Source organism: Pezoporus occidentalis, unplaced genomic scaffold (assembly GCF_034315485.1).
Source record: "Pezoporus occidentalis ecotype Australia unplaced genomic scaffold, CSIRO_AGI_Poc_V1 ctg105, whole genome shotgun sequence".
Lineage (NCBI taxonomy): Eukaryota > Metazoa > Chordata > Aves > Psittaciformes > Psittacidae > Pezoporus > Pezoporus occidentalis.
In genome coordinates, this window is record NW_026912832.1 from 2,003,980 (window position 1) to 2,015,411 (window position 11,432).

At 41.6% G+C, this 11,432-nt stretch overlaps 1 long non-coding RNA gene across 1 annotated transcript; it reads left to right on the forward strand.

The window, feature by feature from the left end:
* Window positions 1–5,637: 5,637 nt before the first annotated feature.
* Window positions 5,638–10,756, forward strand: LOC134163911 (uncharacterized). Its single transcript, XR_009964909.1, has 2 exons — window positions 5,638–5,911; window positions 7,720–10,756. It is a non-coding gene; the product is annotated as an uncharacterized LOC134163911 (long non-coding RNA).
* Window positions 10,757–11,432: the final 676 nt, after the last annotated feature.

Genomic DNA, 11,432 nt, shown 5'->3' on the forward strand with positions numbered 1-11,432 from the left:
CCATGGTACAGGGAAGCATGTACTAAGGAAAAAACACCGAAGAGCAGAGAAACATATGCACAGCAGGAAGAGGATAGAGAGGAGGAGGCATATAAATAGCACCACAGAATGTTTGGGACACTTAAAAAAAAACCAAAACAAAACAACAAAAAAAACCCAAGAAGCTAAGACTCAGGAAAAGGATATACATTTTCCTAAGAAGCAGTGATGGGTCACACCAGTGCTGAAGGGAGCCCTTGAAGGTACCACATATGGAAGTTTCAACAACCGCAATGTGCCATATTGGCTTTCTTTCATCCTTTTCAAGAGAGGTTGGTCTGATGGCTGTTAAAAGTGGTTCGAGTAGTACTAAACTAAACAATTCCTGATGTGGTGACCTCTTTCTTCCATTCTCCTCAACAGCCCTTCAGCCCCATGTGGGCACACCTGCCTCCTGCATCCCTACAGCCTCAGTACACAGGTCGACACAAGAGCCACCCATGAGCCACCCATAAGGCAAGGAAATCTGGCCACTGCAGCTGCTCTGCAAACTCTGGGTCTTGGAGAATCATGATTGCCATGTGTGCATTGTGTCAGTTCCCTTACACAGCAAGTAGGGGTTCTCTCATCCAGCTGCTCCTGACCAAGCCAGCACTATGTGAAATGAATAAAGGAGGGTCATGTTTCTGCACCAACAATTTCCAACACCATGTGCATGAAACGTATTGCTCTCTGAATGCAGTGCGGTCTCCCAAAGCCAGTCAAGAGTACTCCTTACTGTCCTGCTGCTCCCATGTACCTTCACTATTTGCATCTCATAATTGGAGTTCTTTTAGTCCACTGCAAGCAAGAATTCTCTCAGTGGTATTGATAAACTGAAAAAAAAGAAATAAGGAGAGGAAAACAAAAATAAATGAAGAGAAGGGATCAATTTTTTCACTTCATGCATGTAATAGTTTAACTGCAACATTTGTACTTATGAATCCTGAATAAGTGCTTGACTTTTTTATTGTTTCTTCATTTATTGTTCTCTCAGTTCCATTTCCCACCCTCTAGGTCACTGCATCTATTTAGGTAGTTGGTCTTCAGCCTGTTTCTTCTTGCTTTGTTGAATTCCGACTCTACAATCAGATGTTTGTGCAAAAGCTTTCAATTCCAGCAGGACACTGACACAGATTTGGGTGCATGAATGTCCCTGTCTTCAGTAGGGTCCTTGACTTCATTTTAAAAAAGAAAAGGCCCTGGTATAATAATGCATTTTAATTAAACCATGCACTACTAACTCCCTTGGCAAGCACCAGGAAAATCCTACTCTACATCTTTTCATACCTGTGGCTTTAATGACAGAAGTAATGAGACAAGTACAGTATAATTTAAGACTGCACTGCTTATACTTTCACTCTGTGAGTGGCTCCTTGTTATGGGGCTTACAATGGATTAGTTTCATGTTTTAAAAGGAGATAGAAAGAGAACTTGTTGAGTATGCTGAATGAGGTACTGTGAGCTTGTTGTGATAAAGACCAGTATTAGTTGATTGTCATCAAATATCAAGGATTGATTTATAGCATATCAAGTATGAAAATGACATGGATGCAGGCTGTCAAAGGAAGTTATCTCCCAGAGACAGCTAAATATTTAAAGGCTATGTTTTCAGATATGCTTGAGACTTAAATCCTTTCTCTCATGAAATTACAATCTCTGTTGCCTTTAGCCTACGAAATCTTGCCTTTCAAAAGGTGCACCATGCTACCTTTATAGCTCCATTTCTCAGAGTTCCTGAGGGAGAGATACCCACCCCTGAGGATTTTTCATAGTGTACTTTTCCCAAAATGCTCATCCTCGCAGTTCTGGTCTGAGTTTGAGCTGTGAGCCCACCTGTTGAGCTGCCAGAGGTGGGAGCAGCCAGAGGCAGAGACTTACGGGTCTTTTTGCATGAACTGCAAAGGGACATGGTTACAGGGAGGACTTATAATTAATTAGTAATCTGGATAGCCTCCCTTCCCTCTTCCTTTACTTCCAGGCCAAGTTGTTGCCATCCAGTTCAGCCTCAATTCAGCCAAAGGAGACAGAGGTTGCTTTCCTGGCTCCCTCTGAACCCTGCCTGCAGGTGCATTACAGAAGCTTTATGCAACTTAGAAGAAATATGTTTTAGCTGAGAAGGATTTTATTCACTCTATCATTTTCTGAGGAGTGCGGACAAGAAGATGACAATTTTTTGGCTCTAAAAGCTGCTTTTTACTTTATTACCTGAGCAGCACATTATAATGTTTGCTTGTGGGAAAGATTTCATTCAAAAATTTCAGAAAGAAAGAACATGGGTTCCACACCTAAAACAAAGCATCCCCCAGAAACATCCTTATGATTTTTTTCATGTTTGATGATAGTTTGGAACCAAGGTAGTATGTGAAGTTGCAATTCCAATCTATATTTCTCACACATTCAGAAATGAGAAAACAAATTCAGCTGATTGATCAGAAGCTGAAATGACAATACTTAGAAAGAGCTAACAAAATCCCTCCGCAAGATAACTCTCACTCATTGTTAAGATAGCTCCATTGATTGCAGTCACCTTACAGGAGGAGTTAATGTGTTCTACTAAATTAGAAGCATTCAGAAGATTATCAGGTTAAATCCATATTTTCATAATATCCTCTGAAGCCTCTTTTTCAATTTAATCCCTTTTTTGTTTTCAAACATACACTTCCATATTAAAATAGGAGGTTTGTATTTGGCAGTCTAAGTCCTCGCTGTCCCGTGCCTCAGCACTGCAGTTTGGTTTTGCCCAGGCAGTAGCAAATGAAGTCTATATATTGAACAACTCATGCTGAAGGAAAAGCAGCTGCTCACTGACACTGCTCTCCACAGCACACAAATCTTGCACTTTTGCAGAAAGAGAACAAATACTTGCAGAAAATACACATGGAGTTTGATGCTCAAGAGGTATAAGATTAGGTCTAGTGTATTGACTAGAGAAATAGCCTGCAGGCCTTAGGCCAGCAAGGCTGCTTGCCAGTGACTTCATTAGGGCTTTTGCCTATGAAAGGACTGCCTGTTTGGATCCTGGAAACTTGCATCAATACGTCATTTTGTGTGACTAAAGTAAGCAGAATGTGTCCAAAGCGCTGGCCAGTTACGGGCCTCAATCTGCCTCCATTTGCAGGCAGTGTCACTCTTAGGAAATCAGGTTTTTATTTGATCTGAGGCTCTTTTCAATAGAATTTTCATCACTGACTTCAGCTGACAGAGTGCCTCATATGAAGGTCCCCATTCTCTCTTGCATCTTCCCACAAAAGATGCTGGCAGCTGATGTCCTTCAAAGACTTTGTCCAGGAATCCCAGAAACCCCCAAATCTTTGCAAATTTCAGACAGTGATTTGCACCCTTACAATAACCCTCCCTGCTCTCCACCATCACTTCATAGCAGCAGGGCACTCACAAAATCACAATGCTAGTGACTCCCAGGGCTCTTCTGCAGGGAGCGAAGAAAGGAAGGAATAGGGTGCCATAGCAAACACAAAAACTGTACATGTCTGGCAGTATAAATATACATACTTACATTGCAAAATCCGAGGAGATGTGGTTCCAGCTGTTCAAGGGCAAAAGACAGTGAGAATCCACTAACAATCACCTTTCTTGGGCTTCAGTGCTGTCTGATACCATCAGGGAAATAGGAGAGATAAACTGGTTGGTGGACTAAATAAAACTGCTTCTGGAGTTTTTTGTCAAAGAGCACATAGAGAAAGCAAAACCCCTAAGGATCGATACCCCCGCACCCTTAATTAGCGCTGCACACAGATACCTACAGAATCCTCACACATGTAGGACAAGACCAGGAAATGCAAGAATGTTGAATTCCTTGCTATATGCTAAAAAGAAAAAAAATTCTTGCAAGCATTTCACAGGTCTATGGCAATTTTTTTTTTCAGTAACTTTTTTTCAGTTTTTTTTTTTTTTAGAAACTTTCTTTTCCTGTTTTCTTTCCTATTTGCTTTTTTCTGAAATTCACTGAGAACACACATTTTAGTTGCTGCAACATAACAGTGTAAAAATGTTTGTTAAAGTACAAATTGGAAGCAATTGTCCTACTAATGAAAATAAAAAGCAGAATTACTTCTGGAGACTTCATCTACAGCCCACAGCACAGTAGGACTAATGATTTCTGAGAATTCATTAAGTATTTGTGTCATTATAAACATGCTGTAAGTGCCACACACATATGTTTATTACTCTACTGAATCAATGTCGATTTTATCAGCTTACCTTTGACATCAGCATTTCATAAATTTCTTAGTCATTTCCCCATGATGACCTCACCAAACACGTTCTAAAGCACACATTTCAATGCTTCCCCTCCTTTCCATTGTGCAGCCGTGCTCCTAAAATATTACTCTTTTTCCTTCCCTGGCCTCCCCTTTCCTCCCCATTCCTTTTTCTTCTCACCCCATGTGCTAAAATTCTGGATTAGCTGTGTTTATCAGCTTACCTCATAAAATATATATCTTCATAATCAAGGGAAAGGATAAGAAAAATGCACAAAATCTGTTTTTAGAAGATGGGTCTTAATTGTACAAACTTTGGCGGGGGTTATTTCTCCTTCCCTCTCCTCTCCCTTATTTTTTTCTCTCCCCCCGCCCAGGTCCTGAGTTGCGCTCCCTTCAATCTTGTCAGCTGTAAAATGGGTCTCTTTTTAACCTATAATGGATCAGTGAGATTAAAGGTGAAGTCATGAATTAGTAGCAGTGACAGCCCAGCACGATGGCCCTGGCAGCAGGGGGTCTCCCTTTGTGCTCGTCCACTCTGACCCCCCGTGCCACTCTCCGCCTGTGGGAACCGGACAAGAAGAATGTCGGGGTGGGGCTGGGGGCCGCCAGCCCCAGCCCCTGCGCCCGGCCAGCGCCCCCAACACATTCTTTCCCTGGAAATATTCTGACATCACCCCATCATACCTCCTTGCTGGCTCCTTCGTTAACTCCTTTATGCCTTGCTGCCAAGAGACAATGGATCCTGCTTCAGGGTGGATGAGGAGGAGGAGGAGGGGCAGGGGGCATCTTTCCCGAGACAACTTTTTGAGAGGCTGCAGACCTAATGCAAGCAAGGCTTTTAAGTTCGGGATGTGGGTGAATTTTCTAAGCGTTGGGTTGTGTGGCTTGAGGTGCTGTTGCCAAGGACCAAAAAGTAAGAGTGAAGTTCATCCAAGACACAGAAAGACTTATTTGGGTCTTTAAATCTGAATTTCTAAAGCAAACCCAAATGCCATCCCTACCACAAACGCAGCTTGTTCAGTGTCTACCTTTTCCCCTAGGAAATGTCAAAAGCACCCATCAAAACCACTGCAAATGTATGATGCATTTCCAGTCTCTTCCATTACAGGCTATGGTAAGGAAACATCAGAGAGAAACACAATAACAACAGCTTCCTCTTGAGAATTCCTCTTTTGGTGAATGAATACCTGGGAGCAGAGAGAAATCAACAGAGCTATGTCTTTCTTCAAATATGAGATGATAGGCTGATCTTCCTGTTCTTGTTCTCTGGGGTATATTTTATCCTTACTGAAATCTAAATGCATTGTGGTTGCATTTAGGATTATCTTTTAGGATTAGCAGGTTTTTAATGGTTCTTCCAGATTAATGAACTTGTTATATAATTATAACAGGATTTCTTATCCCAGCTAATTTGGGGTTTTGGTGAAGAAAGATTCACATTTCTGAACATACATTTCTGACACTTTTAAAGCAATCCTATTGCACCTTTCACCAGAACTATCCCAGCTCATATCACTTCTCTGGGGGATATAACAGGTGTGCAGGACCTAGCCAGAAAGGATTGCCTGGAAAATTTAAAGAGGGTCTTCCGTAGAAAACCATAAAAGGATCACTAGAAGCAATTTTGTTGGATGAGAACATGTTTCATTCCAGTGATACCATAAAGTCTGGTGAGTATTTACTATGTCTGTGACTTGAAGCTCTCCACAGGAGGGTCTTCCACATACCCCTGGCAGAATTAGGTGGGATTTGGGCCCCTTGAAAAAACAGGGGGCCTAAATTCAAAATTGTAAGTCCTGTTTAGAGGCTGTCTAGCCCTGAGGATACAGTAGTTTTTTGTGGGATTGTCCCATTTTTCTCTAAAAGATGACAGCCACTTGCTTCTTCTGCCCTAAGCAGAGTAGTTTGGCAAATAGCTTCTCTTTCAATTTGCTTTGCAGATACTCCTGGGGTTCACATGGGGAAAGTCTTGATCCCATCTTGACGTAGAGGGTAAGGAAAGCAAAGTCTGTGTTACAACCAACTGTTTTCTCATATGACCGCATTTTGTCATCCACTAAGGATGTGGGAATATCTCCCATGAAAATGGCACAAAGAAATTACTGAATGGCTCAGATGAACACAGGGAATGGACAGGGCAGACATCATGAGCCTCTTTGTCTCTTGATCAGTGTATGCTCTTGCAACCTGTGTCTGACTGTAAGGCTCATCCCAGTCTGACTTCATCCCGTTTAGCCCCAGCCACACCGCAGGACAAGTGTGCACATAGCCATTGCTGAGGGAAAGCAGCAGCTCATGGGGCTTCAGGAGAAGCAGTCCTGTCCAGGCCTACAGCAGCAGTAGAAGGCACTGGCTAGAAGCAGTCCATGAGGTGTGCAGATGGCATGGTCTGAAACAGGTTTTTGAGTCGATGAGCTGACAGCATTTCCACACCAGTTCATGTCACTGTGTGGTTCCCAGTTATCGTTTCTGCAGGTCTGCTGGACCTTTTTTCCAGAAAAGGCTCCATCTCTGCTTGGCATCTACTAGGCTGCAATCCATAATGCTACATTTTGAAGACAAAAAGGAGAGCGCATTGGAGTTGTACCTAACTGCGTGATGTGCATTGCAAAGTGTCACTTGACAACATGGCATGTGAGTAGTAGACCAGGACACAATGAGTCCCAGACCAAATGAGATTCTTATAAGTTGATATTGAAATTCCCTTCCACGTAATGCCTTCCAAGCCCAGACCATTTTGGGAGAGGAGTTCATATTGCAACCAGCAAAGGGCTTAGCAGGCTGAGCAAGCTGCTTATCTGGTGTGTAAGATGCCCTTTTACACATGGGGTAGATTGGGATCCCTGTAAAATTCTGCATCAGTATCTGTCCAGTATCTGCAATGCTCTTCTATTTCCCTAGGAAATGGGGGATTTAGGTGCAATCTTTCCTCTGTCTGAGAGAAATTAATCTCAGATCTCACTCTTCCTGAAGGGGAGCCCAAGCTCTCTGTAGTTGCATGTCCTCAGCAGGAAAGGTGCTGACAAGGCTGATTTTACCCTTCAGATCTTTCCTTGAAACATGAGTAGATTCCAAGCTACAAGGTCATAGAATCATCCCAGAAAAGGGAGGGACCAGAGCTTCCTAAATCCTGGGCAAATGTACTTGACAGTAGACATTTAAAAAGGATTACAAAAACCACTGGTTGCGTCCAAGAGTTAGAGTTGCATGCTATTTATTTTCTTTGGAAGAAGTGTTTTAGCCTACCATGATGAGGGAGGTGCACAAGCATGTGCACACAGGCAGACAAGGCTGGCCCTTTGCAGTTCAGGAGCTGGCTCCTTGGGGAGCACCTTACTCCGATCTCCCTGCTGGTTACAGTAGCAGTGCAAGCTGTTTTGGGGATGAAGGGGCATGACATACAGAACAGAACCTTGCTATGAGGAGGAGTGAGAGGTGGGAAGGAGTTTCCCATAGCATTTATTTTTTCCCCTTAAAGGCTTCAAAGATCTTTCCTGGAATTTGGTCCTTACCTCACTCAAACACAAAGAGGAAGAGTGGCTTTAAACTTACGGAGTGGTGGTGCTGCCACAGCTCATGATTTGGTCAGGTGTATAGTATTTCTTCTGAAAGCTTGGGATCTTGGGTTCAGATGACTCAGTGGGACTCTCAACATTAAGGAAACAAAAAATGGAGTGTCTTCAGGATCTGGACAACAGCTTGGAGACAACCACATTTCTAATGTTAATATCAGACAGCAGACAAGAGTTAAAAGTCAATGTCAGAAAGTACTTAAAAGTACTGCTGATTAAAAGGCATTTTTTTGCTTTGTTTTCAGATTTTAGATCCCTTCTTATATTCTGTGGCCCTTGACTCATATCTGCTGCATGTCAGAGCTTGGCAATCCTCTGACTTCACCACAGCCAGGAACATTTTATGAGTCTTCCCCTTTGGAGTTGTGGGTGCGCCTCTTCAGAGCTGGGGAAGGCTGGGGCAGGGGTGGAAGTCTTCTGCTGGCAGCTATGGGAGGGTCAAGGAGGCAATCACTTCCCACAGTCACAGAGGCATCAGACACCTGTGTATCTGCCTTGGACAGATATTTCCTGCCCCGCAGCCCTAGAGTTCTGTTTGTTCCTCCACAGCCCAGACCCAGGAGCCAAGCAGTGCTGGGGATAACTCAAGTCTCCTTGGTGGCTCATTAGTAGCTGAAGAGGGGACTCAGGGGAAAACATTTCTGTGTGAAATTCCTGAAGGGCTGCAGCCTCCCTAATTGATGGTGTCAAACCTACAAGAGTGCATGTGCCAAGGCTAGCACAGAGAGTTGGTGTGCTGTTGTGCCCCCTCCCTCAAGCCTCCCTGTACAGCTTCTCTTCTCCATTTCTACTCTGTTGTCACTGGAGACCGTGGCTGCGAGCACACCCAAGAGACCGTCTTTCTTCTTTGCTTGGGCCTTAGCAGTTTATAGCAACTAGTGAACATGAGGATGGAGAGCTTTTGCTGAGCACTGCCTGGAAAACAAGAGCATACTCCCTCTTCTGTCGTCTTCCGCGCCTCTGGCCATGCAACCCAGCAGCAGCTCCTGCACATGCATAAAGTGCCACGAGCTTCCTCCATGTTTATTATTGCTATCTGCCTTCTCCAGCCAGCATGGAGGTGAGTTGTGCTGGGTGGCAGGACTGGTGCTCATCCAACTCCTCTGCAGGCTATCCCTTTCTTCTGTTGCACAAGAAGAAGGTGTGCATGTGCACACATTTATGTGCACACATGTGCATGTGTGTGTGCATGAGCAGAGTCTGACATTGCTTACTTGGCGCAGAGTAGGTCAAGGTAGGGGAAAGCATTGTTTAGTCCCTACATGCCCGCATGGGAGAGAGGGAGGTGTTCTCTGTGCTGGATGTGCAAGTGACATGAACTACTTTAATCTTCATTTTTGCCATTTCCTGCTCCCTGGAAAAAGAAGGAAAGTAAAGTCAGTCCTGAACCACTCACTATGTGGTGTATCCTGCCTTAAACAGAGTTTATAGCAAAGCTACAGTTTAATAGCAGCCCCTTAATGAGTCACTCCAGTAGTTTCTTTCTGGAGGAAAAATGGGATTAAAAGTAATTTAAAATTATCAATGCTTCTCCAGTATTTCACTATCTGTCCAGTCCTTGACATTCAAGAAGAACCTAGCTCTGAAAAAAATCTATTTGCTAAAAATATTGCAAGCCAAATTTTTAATTATTATGTGGATGCCCATTTCTCATACTACTCACTTAGAAAGTAACACAATGAAATGCTTCATTCCCCATTAGGAGCTGCTGAGAAAATGCTGGAGATACATTAAAACATCAAGCTTTCAGATGACTGCAACTTCTCTGAAATACTATTAAAGACAACCAAAAATGTCTCCATTAGAAATACAAAACCATTTTGTGACCAATCCTCTCCTTGGAAGCTTTATTGTAGTTCTAAAGTCAATTCCTACTCTGTTTTTTTTTTAGATACATACTAAACTGTATTGTGAGAAAAGTATAAAGAATTTTTATTTCCATTAGAGTTTATTTTAATCACCTAAAAATCATTCTTATGGAAATGAGAAAGACAAAAAGATTCCCCAGGGACTGAGAAACTTCTCTGATTTGCATCATTAACACTGAAAAGAACTTGCCTGGAAATGGCCCCTTCACGTTTTCTTTTATTTACATTTCCAGACAAAAATAAAATTAATTTCAACAAGGTTTCTTCTAGATTCATATCCCACTTTGATTAGTCTAGCTATTCAAACATGAATATAGCTTTCTGTGCTTTGATGGACTGATTTAGTCTTTGTTATACTGGAATTATTTCCTTTTTTTTTTTAGTTTTTTACCCCATTTGTAAAGGGCTTGCAACATGGGGACTCTCAGAGATCAGTGATTGTATTAGCATTCATAATTAACACCAGTAGTTGTTAAGACACTTTTTGAACGATTACCATTTGTGGCGCAGAATGAGAGAAAAGTGACATTCATTTAACTAAACTCTGCAGTTTTTGTTTAACAAGCCTGTCCAAGCATAAGCAAAATGAAAAAACAGAGAACACTAAATATGTATTCTAATGCAGACAAATTTCTATGATAAAGTAGTTCTTTCATGGCTCAAATCAAAATTTTAAACAGTTTACCTTCTTTGTGTCTTCTGAAGAGTTTTACGTAACAAACTTTCAGTGTCATCACTAATAGCAGTTCATGCCAAGGATTACTTTCTTAAAACTGCTACTCAAGCCTTGTGATTTGCAGTACACTTCTTATTACAGGATACATTATGCAGAAACCCTCTGCTATGTGATGGGACATGGCAACCCTGCTGTGAGAATGCCTATCAGCGCTTCTTTTAAGGCCCTTTCTCAATTGTCAGCAAAGTATTTTTTAAGGTTAAAAGGTGTAAAATTATTCTGAAATGCTTTTCTGACCTGTCGCCTATCACTGCAAAAAGCTATAGTTCTTTTTTTTTCTAAAATTGTATTTTTTAAATGTGATAATATTATAAGAATAAAGCTAGTAAGAGAAATATATTTTTCTATGCTTTTCATTATATTTTTTGTAATTTTTTCAGTACTGATATGCATTAAGATTGTAGTTCCCTTTTTATTTCTGATTTTCTTCATTATGATTCTTCCTTTCCTGTGAGTCAGTTACAATGTGCAATTAATGAGAAACCAGCAATTTTTTAAAAAAATCTTTTCATTTATATTTTTGTGGATTGTTCAAATGAATTCCTGAATCATATTCTCTAATGTAAAAGTCAAATGCAATAGGGTCATGAAACATAATCTCATTATACTGGTACATAAAGCTCACAAGATCTGTCATTCTTCAAGTGCTACCTGTACTTTGATTGAAACAACATTGAATATCAGCAGGAAAACTAGAAGAAGGTTTCTATTCTTCAGACTGGTGGCTGGCTTTTATGGATTTGCAAGCTGCTTAACTCTAGATTTCCCAGGCTACATGCATGATTCAAGGTCAGTGATCCTATAGTTTTAAATCCTATGCACAAGAGGTTACCATCTCCCATTGTTTGTAGCTTAGGATTTTCAGTGGCAGCTAACAGTTTATGTGCTGGTAAAACGCTGGAAGGTATCTGAAATCACTTTTACACTAAGTTTCATGGACTGTTCTATGACACAGTCTTACCAACCTATACTGGAGAACATGGCCTTGTAGTAAAGAGGCATCAGATATTAAGGG